Genomic DNA, 16,014 nt, shown 5'->3' on the forward strand with positions numbered 1-16,014 from the left:
CATGCTCATTTCTGAGCGAGCTGTGTTCAGCACTGAGGGTCTGAAGGGGAAATCAATGCAGCGCATACCTAATGTGCTTAGCCCAGCTTTCCTTGCTGCTAAGTAAGCTGTTTGTCACAGCATTAAGCTTACAAACTGTCTTCAAAAAATGAAAAGGCCGATATGACCATGACACAGGCATGTAATGTCGTGGTAAGGATTGTACGGGAGAAAATAATAATCTGAACCAAATGTGGAAAATAGCTTTCAGGCATGATTGCTACTCAAGGAAGCACAAGAACATATGGATCTGAAACATCTCATTTCTGTGGCTGTCTAAAAAATAAGGAAAGCCGCTCAGATCACGTACCGAGGCAGCAGCCGCCACGACACAGACTGCACCAGCAGCTCTGCAGACACCAACCACGTCCTCGGCCCTGCTGAGCCCAGCTTGCACCTTACTCTAGCTCAAACTCTTGACAAGTCCAAACTTACAGCGCAGGAGTAACTCACCAGAGGCTTCTCTTTACACCAGGGGATGGTGGAGGAGAAAAAAGATCGTATTTATTAGCAATGTAATGCTTTTGAATTCTTACACTATGCATTTATCAGTCCACTTCAGTTTAAACAATGAGGAAACAAGTACTTCTGTATGAGGACAACACCATGAAAAACCTCAAGACAGTAACAGGAATGGAAATACTAGTTATTAGTTATCAAACTAAATATTAGTTATCAAACTAATACTTGAACAATGGAACACGTATAGCAACCCCGACAACTATTCCTGAAAAGACAGAAAAGAACATAAATGTAGCAGAAACTTAAGCAAAGCAAACAATACTATTTTTTTAAAAAAAGATAAGCGATCCAAGTAATCACTATCCTGAAAGTTAATTAGCATTCCTAACAAAACAAACGTTACAAGACAATCACCCTCACAAACCATTCAGAGGCAGCAGCAGCCGCGTACCAGCACCCGCGGCTGCCTCGGAGCCAGCGCTGCCGTCAGCGTACGGAGGAAGAGGGACAGATTTATGGTTTGATTCTCTTCTGCCCTGCAGCTCGAGTAGTAATTTACACCCACGCAAAATAATTACAAAACCTATTGTGATTTGTTAGTGTGTTATTCCTGCTGTGCACATGACTGTTAGTATTCATACATGCAAATGTATGCAGCTAACACAGGGGTGCTGCACAGCCTCCTCGGGGCTGAGGCGAGCATCACCTGTCCGAGGACGCCGAGATGGTGCTCAGCAGGAGGGCACGTGGCAGCGCTGGCTCCAGCGAGCTGAGCAGGTCCCACTCGGGCTCCGTGCCACGCTAAGTACAGCCGGAGGGAACTCGTGTCTGCCCAGACGGCGCTGGGGACAGACCTATCCTCTGCACGCCTTAATGATGCCGTTAAAGATGCCCTTCACACGCAGGGCAGGAGGGGCTGTGGGGCAAAGGAAAGGCTTTTTTCCTCCTGTGGCATCAGTTATGAAGCTGATAATTATAATGGGGGATAATTAGCACTCAGGGCTGCGACTGACAGACTTAACTCATGATTTATAGATGGGAACATATGACAAGTGCAGTCCTGGAGATGGAAAGATGGGTAGAGAGGAACTTTTAAGACCATTGATTTTTCTTGCTCAAGCCATGCCTCTGCTGTACCAATACAAGACAGCGCGGCTTCCGCTGCCCTCCGCACTGCCCCTCCCGACAGGCTGCACCCGGCGCCTTTCTCCAAGCGCTGGATCTACCCTTCCCCGGGAAGCACCGTCCATTGTGCACACGGCTGCTCACAGCAGGTTTGAAAAATGCCTCCAACGGGCAGGGGGTTGGTGCATCTCACTCACGTGCCTAGAGCTAAGCTGATTAACACACGACCCAAACGCCGCTCGGTAGCCTGCAGAATGCTGCAGGTTACTGTCACACACCCACTGCTCCTGCATCTGCACCACGAAGCTTTGTCCACCCTCGGGGTCGTTTCAGCAGTTCAACTCTCAGGCGCAGCCCGGAAAGCAGCAGCACCTCGTCTGTGCTCCGCCCTGGCGGGGCCTTGCCTCAAATACTGGGCTCAGGTTTGGGCCCCTGACTCCAAAAAGGCCATTGAATGACTCGAGTGTGTCCAGAGAAGGGCAACGGAGCTGGTGCAGGGTCTGGAGCACAGGTGTGATGGGGAGCGGCTGAGGGAACTGGGGGGGTTTAGTGTGGAGAAGAGGAGGCTGAGGGGAGACCTCATGGCCCTCTGCAACTGCCTGAAAGGAGGGTGCGGGGGGGGGGGGTGGGGTGTTGGTCTCTTTTCCCAGGTAAAGGCAATAGGGCAAGAGAAAACAGCCTCAAGTTGCACCAGGGGAGGTTTCGACTGGATATTGGGAAAATTTCTTCACTGGAAGGGTTGTCAAGCACTGGAACAGGCTGCCCGGGAAAGGGGTGGAGTCACCATCCTGGGAGGTATTTAAAAGACGCACAGACGTGGGATTAGGGACATGGGTTAGTGGTGGCCTTGGCAGTGCTGGGTTTATGGCTGGACTCAGTGATTTAAGGATCTTTTCCAACCTTAATGATTCTATGATTCCCCAAGTCAGCTGCCTCTAAGATCTGAAGTTCAACCTTCTCTTGCCACAAGATCTATGAAACCCACTGGAGAAAGCAAAATATTTCATTTCAGGAGGATGAGAACAGCAGAATACCAGCAGGAGCCATTATTAAATGACATCTCTGACTGAAACATCCAGTTTCCCATTTGGTGATTGAATTTTCCCTCACCCTACCGAAGCCCTACTTGGCCTTTATGTGAAGTGCCAGAGCCAGCTATAATCATTCCTCTGGAATGAATCTTCTCTCCCTCAGCATCTCCTGCAGAAGATGGGCCAAGAAGCCACTTTCAAATCCCCATAACTGATGTCAGCATATTAAATGTTGTACTAACTGGATTAAATTCAGATCACAAAACAAAGACCCATTAATATTACTCTTGTTTGAGCTCTAGGGGTACCTGCACCCTGAGCAGGTCACGGCCTTTGCCAGGAGCCCCCCACCCCGCCAGGGTGCCCAAGACCAACGGGGTGGCCCAGAAGCCATGAGGCTGGGGCACGCCTAGGAGCCAGGACATGACCATGCCCAGCTCCAGCCCCGCTGGCAGCTTCCACAGGCAGCCCCTGGCCCCTTCAGCCACCCCGTTTCAGGCCTGTCCAGCCCTGAGGGCGCAGCCACTAGTGGACACCCACAGACACCCTGTGCCCAGCCAGCTGACACCCATGGCACGAGGTCTGCTCCTGGCCGGGTGGCCACTGGTCTCTGTCCCAACACGTCCCGGCAGCGCTCACGCTCACCCAGGCACCTGCAGTCCCAGACCAGCATCGGGCACTCGCTGCGGCAGTCCGGGTCACCGAACCCTTCAGCTGTTTAACAATCAATCACCCTCGCTGCTATCGCCAAAGGAACGGTGCTCGGCCCCCAGCCCGCAGACCCCAGCCCGCCTGGGGAGCCTGACGCGGCCTGTGGGCGCAAGGGGCATCGCCCCAGCCCCGCACGGCCCCCGCGCCGTCATCAGACCAAGCTCACGGGCAAGCGAGCAGCGAAACAGCGATCGCAGCATTTCTGTTCTGACTGCATGATTTGCATCACATTTTTAGTCCTTGTTCTCACAAGGCGTGTTTCTAGCAGATGTATCACAAGGGTTTGAATTACCCTTCGCTGCAATCTCAGCACAAGTCACGAGTTACTTCTCTGGAAGAGTCACAGGCAGCTGAACGCAGGCACGCAATCCAAGAGAAAATGCCACCGCACACCAAGAGCACGTGCTGCATCTGATCTTCAGGACACCACTGGCATAAAGATCTTGGCAAACATTTGCCCAAGGACAGTTTAAAACAAACAAGCCCCCAAACCTGTAGTGGAAACCTTTTATTTTAACTGAGTACAAGGGATGCTGCAGAGCCTGCTTTGGCTGGAAAGTTAAAAAAAGTCCTGCTGCAATAATCTGGTCTCACAAAGCTCTAGTGAGGTGAATCTGCACAGGTTACATGGGGCAAAATACATTTTGTTCACTTACTGCATGGCAAGATTCATTCTCTTGAAGCATCTTACTCCTTCGAGAGCATTTACAACCTGTAGTATACACCAACAACCGTTTCAACATGTATTCTTTGTAGCTCCTACAGCACTGCCATTGCAAGAGATTGCCTACAAGTTAGACATGGCACAAGTGTAAGACCAGCACTGAGGGGGGTGAGGAAATGTGAACTGTAAGTAGGAAAGACAGAAATGTCCAGTAAGTAGTTTGGTGCTGAATTTGGAACAGAGAAGGGCACTGTCATCACCTACTAGAACGATGTGGGTGGAATAGAAAACTTGTTACCTCTACGGAGAGCACGAGGCAGTGTCTGTTAAAATAAAGCATTTTCAAATCCAGAAGTCAGAATGCTTTACACTGAAGAGCTTCAGGGAAATTAGCTAAGGCATTATCTCAGTAACAAATGTCAGTATTTAAGAAATTCTGGAAACTTGGGAAATTCCAGACCCTGGAAGGGCTGCCAGGAATGACACAAGAACTATAAACTATCAGCCTGACTCCAACCCTAAGTAAATTAACAGAATGCTTTATTTAGCAGATTGACTAGGAAATCTCATCGGCGTGGTTAATGCGAGGTCGATCCTGTCAGGCATCTTGTCAAGATGTGGGTCTAATTGATGATGGCAACCACGGGAGATCATGTGCTGGGGCTTAAGGGTTTGGTACCACTGCACAGGAGTTCACTCTGTACACTGCAGCCTGCTCAGGGGACCTAACAGTACACTAAAAGGGCACTCACCAGAAGGCCAAAAATGCAACCAAAAGCGTGCAGACACCGCGTGGGCAGCTGTCTCCAGTCAGCCCCGTAAGGACCAGTCCCAATCCATCCTGCAGTCGTGGTCTGCACCAGAGCTGCCAACCTCTGCACCCGCAGAGTCGTGTCCCCCTTCGCGGCGGCCCCACGAGCGCGGCCGCAGCCCCAGGGCTGAGCACTTGGGTATCAGGAATCATCCCCAATAATCTGAGAGACTCTTGGAATAAACCATATCCAGTTTGTGAATAACAATGTAAACCCTTGATTTAGAAGCTTAGATCTTTGTGTTTGAAGAGGATATGAAGAACGCTGCCATAGCAGAGAGGTGATTGCCAGAGCGATCTGGACTGAGTCATTAAATACTCAGGACAAAAGTTTTTAATACGGGTAAACACAAAGTATCAAAAATACAGGCTCTGTTCTCAAGATAAGAGACATTCTTGGAAAGAAACCATTCAGAAAGGATATACTGCCACAACGTTAGCTCTCACTGCAATCAAGTGAAGAAAGGCAATGTCTGGACTTATAAAAATGATACGGTGGAAACAAAACACTCTTCCTCCCTCTGTACACATGACTTTACCAGAATAGTCCAGCTGGTACCTTCAAGAATGATGTGAAAACATTTGAGACCACAAGGCAATGAAAAAAGAATCCCAGGAGTAGGAAAGGGAGACTGACAATGTGAAATTCAGCTTGATCTGTTGCTATCAAAGAGAAGGTCAAGAGGCATCCAGATTACTATACATAGGTACATACTGAAAGAGAAATACTTTCAGTATTTCAGAATTTTCAAACAATGCTGAGAAAAAAGATCAGATTTCAAGATGTGAGTCAAGAGCCTTGAAATAAGGCAGAACTCCCACTAGAGAGGGCAGCTAAACACTGCACACCGTGTCAAGGAAGCAGTGGACTCTTGCTTCCCCAGGCTACGGATGGGAGAGCACCAGGATGTCCGGGGGCTGTGACCGAGTCTGATCTCGCAATCTGTAATGCTCGACCCCCAGCTCCTCCCTTCGTGGGTGCTGCTCCAGGAAAAGCTGAAACACAAACTGCTCAGAGCAGGATAAAGGGCAGCGGACGGGGCGAGCCAGCTCTCCGAGGCCGTGCAAGGACGCCTGCATGCTCTGCGTCAAACGACGGCCGTGTCTGAAGAGGGGCACAAATAACCTCCCAAATTAGATTGGTAAAAAATCCAGGAGCTTTCACTTCCTTTGCATCCTATGCTGCTAGTCCTCTGCTGGAAAACGGGGTCTGTTAAATCCCCCAACTGTGGAAGGGCTTTGGAGGCAAAGAACAGTTCAGCCTTGTGAATGTACTAATGTTTTAGTCTACCAAAAGTCTTCATAATCAAATACAATATCTAGGTAAAATTTAACAGGCTGTTATACACAGGAAGTCAAATTAAATGTAATTACCCCTTCTCACTCATGTTTTATCGAAGCAGAAAACATTTTTGGTAATTTTTACCTATTTAATTGAACTACTGTGAGTTGAAGAAGTGCTAGAGGAAAGAACATTTGGCACCATTTTTTAAATTTCATTTGTTTATAATGATCTGATTATCTTCCGCCTGGAAGAACAAGAACCAGCAGACCCTAATCAAAAGAAAAATCCACCAAAATTCACTAAGAAGATACTGTAAGAATCTGCAGTCTTTTTCATAGTTCTAGTTTCTGCAGATAATGATACAGCTCAGAGAAATGTGACAATCTCCTGTAATACCTGGTTTTAATTGCTTTCTGAAATAAGTATGAATAACTTACAACTGGTCATGTTGAAGAAATACTTTTGTTCCCTTTCCTCATGACACTCAGTCGCTGCCCAAGGCTCGCAGGGACACCCGAGCCTGAAGCCCCATCCGCCAGGAGCAGAACACCCAATGAAGGGCTGTCGACATTGAGCACAGGAATGACAATAAAAATCACAGACACCCATCTGCAAGTGATTTTCACAAGGCTTGCCCCAATGCAGAATCAATTATGTCAAAACATTCCTAACAGATGTTTGTCTAAAATGTTCTGTACTTTCCAGTGAGAGACCTTTAAATAACTACCTAGACAATCTTTCTAATGCCGTGCTACCCTTATGATTAGAAGTTTTTCCTACTGCCTAGCTAAAATTTCGTTTGCTGAGATTGTTGCTGATGCCTCCTGCCCTATCCCAAAAGGCACGGTGCAGTTCATTCCCACCTCTGCAGTTTAAATTATGCATCTGAAGACCGTTACCATGCACTCACCCAGCACAGCGCCTCAACTTATTCTGTACCGCTGCTAAGCTGAGCAGAACGTTTGCTGGGCTCCTGAATATCCCATCATCTTTGGGTTTTACAACATTTTGATATTGCTAATTGATGTTCAGCTTAGGATTCACTGTAACTTCTGAACCTTTGCATCATTCTTCTCCTTCCTGTGCTTGCACAGCTGATTTCTGCCACTGTGGTGACTCCCATTTCTCCTTACTGAACTGCCTCTACGCGCTTTCAAACAACAGTTTCTATCTGTCAGAATGATTCCGAGCTGTCACCCCACGTACAAACGTGCAGTCCCTGCAGTGCCTTGCTGCGCGCGTTGCCGCGGCCCGTCCCTCACCGAGCAAGTGTTCTCGGCCCGACGAGGGGCTGACGCCTGCCCCAACGCTCGACGGCACTGGGGAGCTGAGGGGAGCTGAGGTTAACAGAGGGGCTGGGGGATTCTCCGCTGCTCCTCAGGTCTCCAAGGCAGGGAACGACCACCACGACGCTGCCGACATCCAGGGTGTTGGGGCACGACGTGGGGAAGGGACCACAGGAGCCGCAGGCCTCGCGCAACGGGGGGAGGGACGGATTGCAGGGGAGGAGTCACCTCCCCTTCGGGAATGGAGCTGACGGCAGATAAATTTACCTGTGGAAGACCCTATTCTTCTGCATCAAACCAGTGGCTTTAACCGGGTAGTGAAATGAAGACCTTTTGTCCAACACCCGGAGCAGGCAGTGCGTGCGAAAGCTCTGACAGCGAGGGTGTGCACGTCTCCATGTGCACGGGTGCTCCCGTGGTTCCCTCACAATCTACGGAGCACCAGATGCACAACGGGACGATTCATCTGACTTAAATGATCGTTTTAGATGGAAATTAATTGCAGCCTGCAAGTCCCCTTCTGCTACTGCATACTATAAAGAGGACCTTGATGACAAGGTCAGGTATACGGGTGCTGAACTGTCTGAAGTTACACGAGATGAATTTCTCCACTAATGACAGATGACAAAAGCCTCTCCTCTCCCCTGTTCAGTCGATGGAAGAAAACCATTACACAAAGTGCAGCATCAGAGAAAATCTACGCCTTGCTCAAAGACACCGAATGATTGCCACGAAAATAAAGGCGAACTGAAGAACTGCACCACGGAAGAAAAACAACTAAGCTTAATGGTCGTAAAACTTCCAAAGAACCGAGTCAGTTTGTCTCTAAAGGTGGTGGAGAAGGCACGAAAAGGCTTCAACACGGTTTAACTTGTTTTCTTCTTCCACCTAGCATGAAGGAACAAGAAAACACCCTCTGTGGAATTTGTGACTCTGTGGATGGTGGTTTGTTGGGTTTTTTTAAGTTAGTTTTGAGTGTCCAATTGCACTCAATGTTAAAGTATAGAGGGAGGCTGATTCCTTCCACCTGATGTCCTTTGTAAACCAGAACTTAAGGACAGCGGTACTGCAGAGGACCAGGGGTGCGGTGACACCAGCATCCCTCTGTGAGTAACGGTCAGTACAAACAGCAGAGGAAGGAGTGTAAGAAACAGTGACAGTGACCCACCCGTGCGGTACCTTCCCCAAACCAGGGACCGCATCCCTCATCTCAAGCCCCTGAACGGGTCACAGCGTTTCTTGGTCACAGATTTACTCTTCAGTACTTTTGTACTCCCAGTTCAAATCCATTTATATTTTTGGCCTCCACAACAGGCAGCAGGAATAAATTCTACAATTTAATCACCTGCAGTGTGACAAAGTACTTTGTTTTATTTTAATCTTGCTGCTTGCTAATTCCACAGAGTGCCACCTCATTCCTTTGTACCGAGAAATCACTATTGTTCCATATTCACCTTCTCCTTGCCTACTCATGATTTCATAAAACTCTGTCAAATCTTCCTTGGGCACCTCTTCCCCGAGCGGAAGGTTCCAGTCTATTTAATCTCTTCTGAAATGAAAAGTGCTCCGTGCTTTGGTCGCCTCTGAATCTTTTCTAATTCTTCTTATTCAGATGGGTAAACTACAACTGCAAGTAAGAGACTGTCAAACCATGGATTTACATAGAAGTACAATTCTATTTTTAGTAGACTTTCTATTTCTTTCCTATTTCCTAACATCCTGTGTGTCATCAGCTGCTGCCCAGCTGATGCCTGCTGAAAACTACCCGCATGACTCCAAAACCTCTCAGAGTAAAACACCTTACAGGAACCCACTGCTAAGCAGGTTCATGCTTCGAAGACCTTCAACCCGAGAGACAGCAGGAGCCAGAAAGTCTTTAGTCTCAGACGAGCTGTTCCGTGACCAACAGCTCTACCAGTTGCCACCTCTTGCAAGTTCTGGCTGTATGCTGCCCGTTACCTGACCAAGACTCGGTGCACATACACTGCAGAAAACAGGATCCTCTGACCAAGCCTCCTGGGAAACACTGAGGACGGGGTGTGCCATCTGTCCCCCGTCCCCCCCCCCGCCCCCCGAAGCCCTTTGCTCCAGCATTTCACCCACTACCACATTCATGGCAGTGACATCGAGCACGGCACGCTCCGCTTAGCTGCAAAAGAAAAGCTAAAGGGAAACCCCGTAACTTTTCTGCACCTGGCAAATAATTTTTGGATAGATTGTTTGTAGCCTCCCAGGACCTGCTTTTCAAACTGCTAACCAGTTTTCTTGAACATTTTTTTAAAGAGGAGAATGAATGGGGTTTAGTAAACAGTTCCCCTTCTCAACACTCCTTCAATCATGAATAAGCAGCTCTGAAGGCTGGAGCTCTTCAGCTTGGGCATTCCTCCACAGCTCACGCTGGCTGGCTGCACTCTGCTGCCATCAGTTCATTAGATCATCACCCCCCCCAGTTCTTGTGTAAAACAGGCCACGAAGCCTCGCATTACCCACCAGTGCTGAAATTCTAAATTTCAGGCAAAACTGAGCCATCTGGCAGAGGACCAAAGCCCAAGGACTGCTGAGGGAAAGCACGGGGTTGGGGGGGGTTCACTTCTTACATTTCATGTTCTTGAAACTCGCTGTGAAAGAGGTAAGTGGTCCCAAAAGATAGTGTTCACCGAAAGATCTTAAAAGACTATTCTGAAGGCGCGTTAATTTGACAAGTGGGATTATACAGAAGCCTTTTCAAGAAGAGATTTAATTCTCTCCCTCTGCACTCGTGTTGCTATAGAAATGGAGGTTGCACTAGCCCAGTGAAAATTACCTTTTCCCAACCAGACGGGCCTGCCGCGATAAACCCCATCTCCTGCCATACACCAGAAGCAGAGTCTCCCGACCAGCTGCCGCCGCCTGACCAGCAGCTCAAGCTGCACAACACCTTTGTCAAAGATTCATTACCCCGCCCCGTTTCTAAGCACAAAACTCCTTTTGCAGGGGCATTTTCAACACCCTGCCCTGCCAGGCCGTTTCCTAGGCCTCTTCCATGCCCCCTGCTGAGCCCCGCCTGCAACACGGCTTCTCTCCAGGCTGACTAGTGAGTCACAACTAGACAGAACGACAGAACAAGCCGATGCAGTTTCCAACCCCTGCCTGCTGCGTGCCTCCTGGATGGTAACTCGCCGCAGCAGAGATCGGGGAGGGTTCCATAATCCTAAACTAACAGCGACCAGGGACTGACGAGGCACAACAGCCAGTGCATAAGCTGCAGAATGGAAAAGACTGAAGGGCACTGTCCCAGAGCCACGTGCAGCCATGAAACAGCGAGGAAATCCAGAGCGAGCCCTTTGACGTGGTCTGGTCTGGAAGGATGGGAACCAGCTTCTGGCTCATACGTCCCCATGCCGGCGCGGCACAGCCTGTGGGACCCAGCGTGCAGAGGATGGGCTTAGCTGCGGCTGGGGTGAAACCCCGACAGGAGGCAGAGATGCTGGTATGGATGGGGGAGTGTGAGCTACGGCCATGCTGCCGGGAGGGGTGACCCTGAACAGGACCCGGGGAAGAGGAGACGGCAGCCACTGAACTGCATCTGTGCGGGGCAAACACGAGTACCGGCGCACCGCTTGCTTCTGCGGCGGGGGAAGGAGAAACAGCAAGTTATTGGTGCAGTCCCAATGGTTTCTAGGTGGTTTTACCAATCACTTACACTACTGATTTGCTCACTCAGTCCCCCTGAGCAGACGGGGGCTGAAGTGTATGAGGGGAGGCTGGGAGCACTGGGCTGCCTCAGCTGGGAGGAAAATCTGGTGGACACCTCACTGCCACCTCCATCTCCCTCATGGGAGGATGTACAGAGGAGAGAAAGAGACTAGGAAGCGCGTGGGGACGGGACAAGAGGCGATGGACACAAACTGAAACACAAGAAATCACAATGAGATATATAGAAAACTTTTTCACCCTGGAAACAAGACTGGAACGTGGGCCCAAGGGGGCTGTGGGACCTCCAACCTTGCAGATCTGATCTAGCTGGTCCTGCTCTGAGCAGCCAGTTGTGCTAGAAACCTCCAGACATCCCTTCCAACCTCAATTATTCTGTAATTCTGTGTAATGACATATTTGGCCAGTCACAGCATCTAAGGGCACAGAAAACCCTGCTTAGAGACTTCTTCATGTTTTTCCTCTCTTCTAAGGGGAGCCCCATCCAGATGGCTTGTGAATACTCACGGTTGTAATCTCTCTCCCCGGTCAACTAATCCCTGTGAATGAATAATAAAAAAAAAATAAATCCTAAACTGTCTATTGCTCCCAATTCTTTTCCTTCCCAGTTGTGCCATGTAGAATGTGGGCTCTTAATTTTATAGAGTTAATTTTGAATCACTTTAATCTCTTCCCTTAACATAGTTCATCAGAGAAGTCAATTCCCCTTGCGATTGCCTCTTTGTGGTAAGAACGAGCTCAGACTTCTCCCCCCGTTTGCCTTATTCCTATTTCAGACCAGATTAGGTTTGCTGAGCCCTGTCCATGCTCCTCAGCCTCAGAGGTCTGGGGAAGGCTCTCAGTGCCCTCCGGTGACCTTGGGTGCACCCCAGCAAGCCTCAGCTCCGGAGCAGCCTCAGGCTCTTTTAACCGCAGTTCTGCTTCAAGGTGACACCTGGGGGAGGTGGGGGCCTGTCCCGACCAGGCTCTCGCCCTCCGCCAACGCGTACGCCGTCCCTCACCGGCTGTTACCGGCAACGTGCTGGAGAAGCTACAGCTCGGGAACGTCGCTGCCCCAGAGGCTGATTCCACAAAAGGAAATACTTTTATTCAGTATACAGCCTAGTATCTTCGCATGTTCTCAAATATACCCCTCCATATATTTGTAGCTTTCTTTTCACCTTACTAAGCCAAAAAAGAGTAAAATACATCCCCTACCCACATCTGCAATTCAGCCGTGTGGATGCTGTTCCCTGCTCTGCTGCACGGGGCATCCATTCAAACCCGCAACTATTGCAAAGGCTTTTCTTGAAATCTAAAGTCACTTGTGTGTAATTTTCTCAAGTACTTTTAAGTTGTTCCTCAAACGTTATCATTATGTTAATCTTCTCCCACGTTTGAGACCTCCAGTGAAGTCAGAGATGATGGAATTAACACGATTTGCAGGAGAGCGCTTATCGATCTGCTGCCATGATCTCACAGCACCTTAGTTAGTCCTTAATTTCTGCTCTCAGGGAATCTATTGGCCCAAACTTTTAATATTTTTTGAAAAATGGAAAAACATTTTCTTTATGCTATTTATTAGGGTGATCCTAAAACCACCATGTGCATCCTCATCCCACGCTCCTGACCACCCCCCACACCCAAGAGCTGCCTGTGTCGGAGGCCACCTCCGCTTCCCTCCCGCAGCACTGACAAAACCTGCCCTCGCGCCCCTGGCGGCTCCGCTCCCCCCCGCTCCCCCCAGGCCGCCAGCCCGGCCACCACTGCCATCTTGGTGCGGCAGCAACAGCCACGCTGTGAACTCTAGCAAACCGAGAAGCTTCTGCCGAAACGGTGCTTCTGCAGCCGCCTGGCGCCTCCGTCGTGGGGTGGCTTTTGCTGGCCGGGTGGCCGATAGCCCCGGCAGCGCCGGCCGTGCCCCCACCCCTGCAGATGGGGCGGTGGGTGCTGCGCAGCTTTGGCAAGGCCGGTGCCTGGTCTCGGGGAAGATGACAAAGGCAGCCCTGGCTTCTGCCTCGCGCCGGCTGTCCCCAGCTGAACGGCGAGGCTGTTCCGCTTTCGCGCTCAGAACAGCCTACGATGAACGACGAGCACGTGTCATTGCTTTCAGAAACTTCGCTCTCGTTTCCTGTCACCACACTCCAAGTATTTTGACACAGCAGGAGCAGGAGGCGCAGCACCCCCCGGTTCAGCACCACCACTGTCTCACCATCTCCACCAAAGCCAACCCGAGCTCCTTCTCCATTTCAGGAGAGTAAAAGCACTCAAGGCGCATGTCACTGGGCAAATTAACGGAATAACGATCCATTAAAGGCTATTAAATACAAAGACATTGCCTCTGGCTCAGGAAGACTCTGAACGGAAAATTGCTGCAGGCAGGAATAATATTTTGGGTTGCTCATTCTGTTCTCATAACCACACGAAGCACCTGCCCTTGGCCACCGTGCAGCACATGGCGCTGGCCTGCGGGACCTGCAGCTGCTCCGGAGCGGCCGGCCCCACGCCTCATGTTGTGTGACTACGCACCATACTGGGGGTTAAAAATCCTCCAGTCTGTTCCAATTCAACCCACCAAAATCTGTCAAAAGCCCAAGTTTTCACAGCCGGTGTCGGCACTGTTACTGGTCCCAGCAGACCCCAGTCTCACTTCAGCAGGGCAGTCCAGTTTATCCAGTTCATCAGTGCTTTGTGTGCAGCAACTGCCGGCGAGCGCCAAGACCAGCTAGACTATGATCTGCAAGGGGACCCAGATGACTGGGTCCAGAAGAGCCCTGACATCCTCCCGACACAGCCCTGGAGGACTTCAGGGCCGAAGGACGTGTTCTTCCTCTTGGCTATGGGTGCAGCTGAAGGTGCACACGTACACACACGACCTCCCCCCCTTCTCTGCCAGTCAGTTCTGGGGAAACGGGGCCACTCTGGGCAAAACTGCCAGCACCAGAACAACCCACACACTCTGCTCCCCACTGCCCTCTACCATGAGGGACACTAAGTTAGGAAGATGGGATGGCTACTTACTCCCCTGTGGGAGACAACTCCATTCCACCATCCTGCCCAGCACCCTCCTCCTCATCACAGGCTCTTCAGACAAAAACCCCTGTGGCCTGCACATGGCGGTGGAGGGGATTTTCCCCAGCTTAGAGGGAAAACAGGAACATGCCAGAGCCAAGACGGGCTCCTCTGCAGCAACATAGGACCCGCAGACCACAGGCGAGCACATTTCTCTTAAGTATGGTTTGTGTTTTGCCTTACACAGAAAACAAAGTGGCCTGAAGGAAAGGGCCTGGACAAGGGGCCTGAGCTGGGAAGGGATTCTGGGAGCACGTGCAATTCCAGAAATAACTGTCCCAACAGCAGGGTCACAACTGTGAAGACGCAGCTCAACAAGAGGAGTCAAAAGCTGCATCAGTCCACATCTGCCAGTTATGAACCTCACAGAACGGCTGAGCTTGGAAGGGGGCTCTTGAGATCATCTGGCCCAAGCTCCTTGCTCAAGCAGTGTGCCCAGGCCCAGGCTGCCCAGCGAGGTGGGAGATGCCCCATCCCTGGAAACATTCAAGGCCGGGTTGGACGGGGCTCGGAGCAGCCTGATCGAGTTGAAGATGGCGCTGCCCATGGCGGGGGGGTTTCTGGATGACCTTTAAGGGTCCCTTCCAACCCAAACCATTCTATAATTCCATGACCATGGCCAGTCAAGTTTTTAACATGTCCCCAGTTGGAGGCTCCCCAGATGCAGGACTTTACGCTTCCCTTGGTTGAACTTCAGGAGGTTCCCCTGTGCCCGTTTCTCCAGCCTGCCCAGGTCCCTCAGGATGGCTGCACACCCCCCGCTGCATCAGCCACTCCTCCCAGTTTCATACTGGCTGCAAACTTGCTGAGGGAACACTCTGCCCCAGGCCGTTAATGAAGGTGTTGCTCAGTACTGCCCCCAGTATTGTCCCCAGTACTGACTCCTGAGGTACTCCACTAATGACTGGCCTCCAACTGGACTTTGTGCCACTGGTCACAACCCTCCGGGCCTGGTCATTCAGACAGTTTTCAATGCGCCTCCCTCTCCACTTACGTAAACGTACTTTGTCACCTTATCTCTGAGGGCCTTACGTGAGACAGTGCTAAAAACCTTGCTGGAGTCAAGATAAAGAACATCCGCCGCTCTGCCCTCACCCAACGAGCCAGCCACCTCGCTGCAGAAGGATTGCTAAAGGCTGGTCTTACCAGTAAAGACTGAGGCAAAGGCGGCATTTGGTACCTCAGCCTTCTCCTTGTCCTCCATCACTGGGGTCCCCACCCCATTCGGCAGTGGACAGAAGCTTTCTCTAGTCTTCCCTTGGCTGCTGGTGTCACTTGCAGAATTCTTTCCTGTTTCCCTTCACATCCCTCACCAGATACGTCTCCAGGTGGGCTTTGGCTTTCCTAACCTCATCCCGGCAGGATTGGGCAGCATTTCTATACACCTCCCACTCCCTGAACACCTCCTTCTTGAGTCTGAGTTCAGCGAGGAGCTCCCCGTGCATCCCGCAGGCCTCTGCTGCCCCTGCCTGATCTCCTACTTGTCAGGATGGGCCGTTCCTGAAGAGGCTAAAGCCTGCTCTCAAGACATTCAGGTCAGATGCCCAGGCTTCCTCTATCACAGAGTGAAGAGTTGAGAGCCCAGGAATAGGACCACTGTCGGCCATTTCAGCAGTCACAGAAGGTATCAAGGACAAGGCCACGCCTTGAGATCCGCTCCCTGTAGGGCTAGCAAACCTCTCTTTGGGCTTCAGAGAAGCTTTGGGCCACCTCGCCCGTGCCGTGTGAGGCCCATGTCCTCCCAACTGCCAGCCACAGCCCAGAGTGGGAACATGCCGAGGAAAGAGGAGCAGAGCGAGAACACAGCGACGCTTCCCCGCCACGCGCTCCCGACCTCCGCTGCCGCGTGATAAGCG

The 16,014-nt window shown here is 50.7% G+C and overlaps 1 protein-coding gene across 7 annotated transcripts in view; it reads right to left on the reverse strand.

Moving 5' to 3' along the window:
- The window catches only part of SHANK3 (SH3 and multiple ankyrin repeat domains 3), a 350,787-nt gene that overhangs the window by 104,109 nt on the left and 230,664 nt on the right, over positions 1 to 16,014 (reverse strand). The window lies entirely within an intron of this gene.

The sequence above is a fragment of the Strix aluco genome, chromosome 5, assembly GCF_031877795.1.
Source record: "Strix aluco isolate bStrAlu1 chromosome 5, bStrAlu1.hap1, whole genome shotgun sequence".
Classification (NCBI taxonomy): Eukaryota; Metazoa; Chordata; class Aves; order Strigiformes; family Strigidae; genus Strix; species Strix aluco.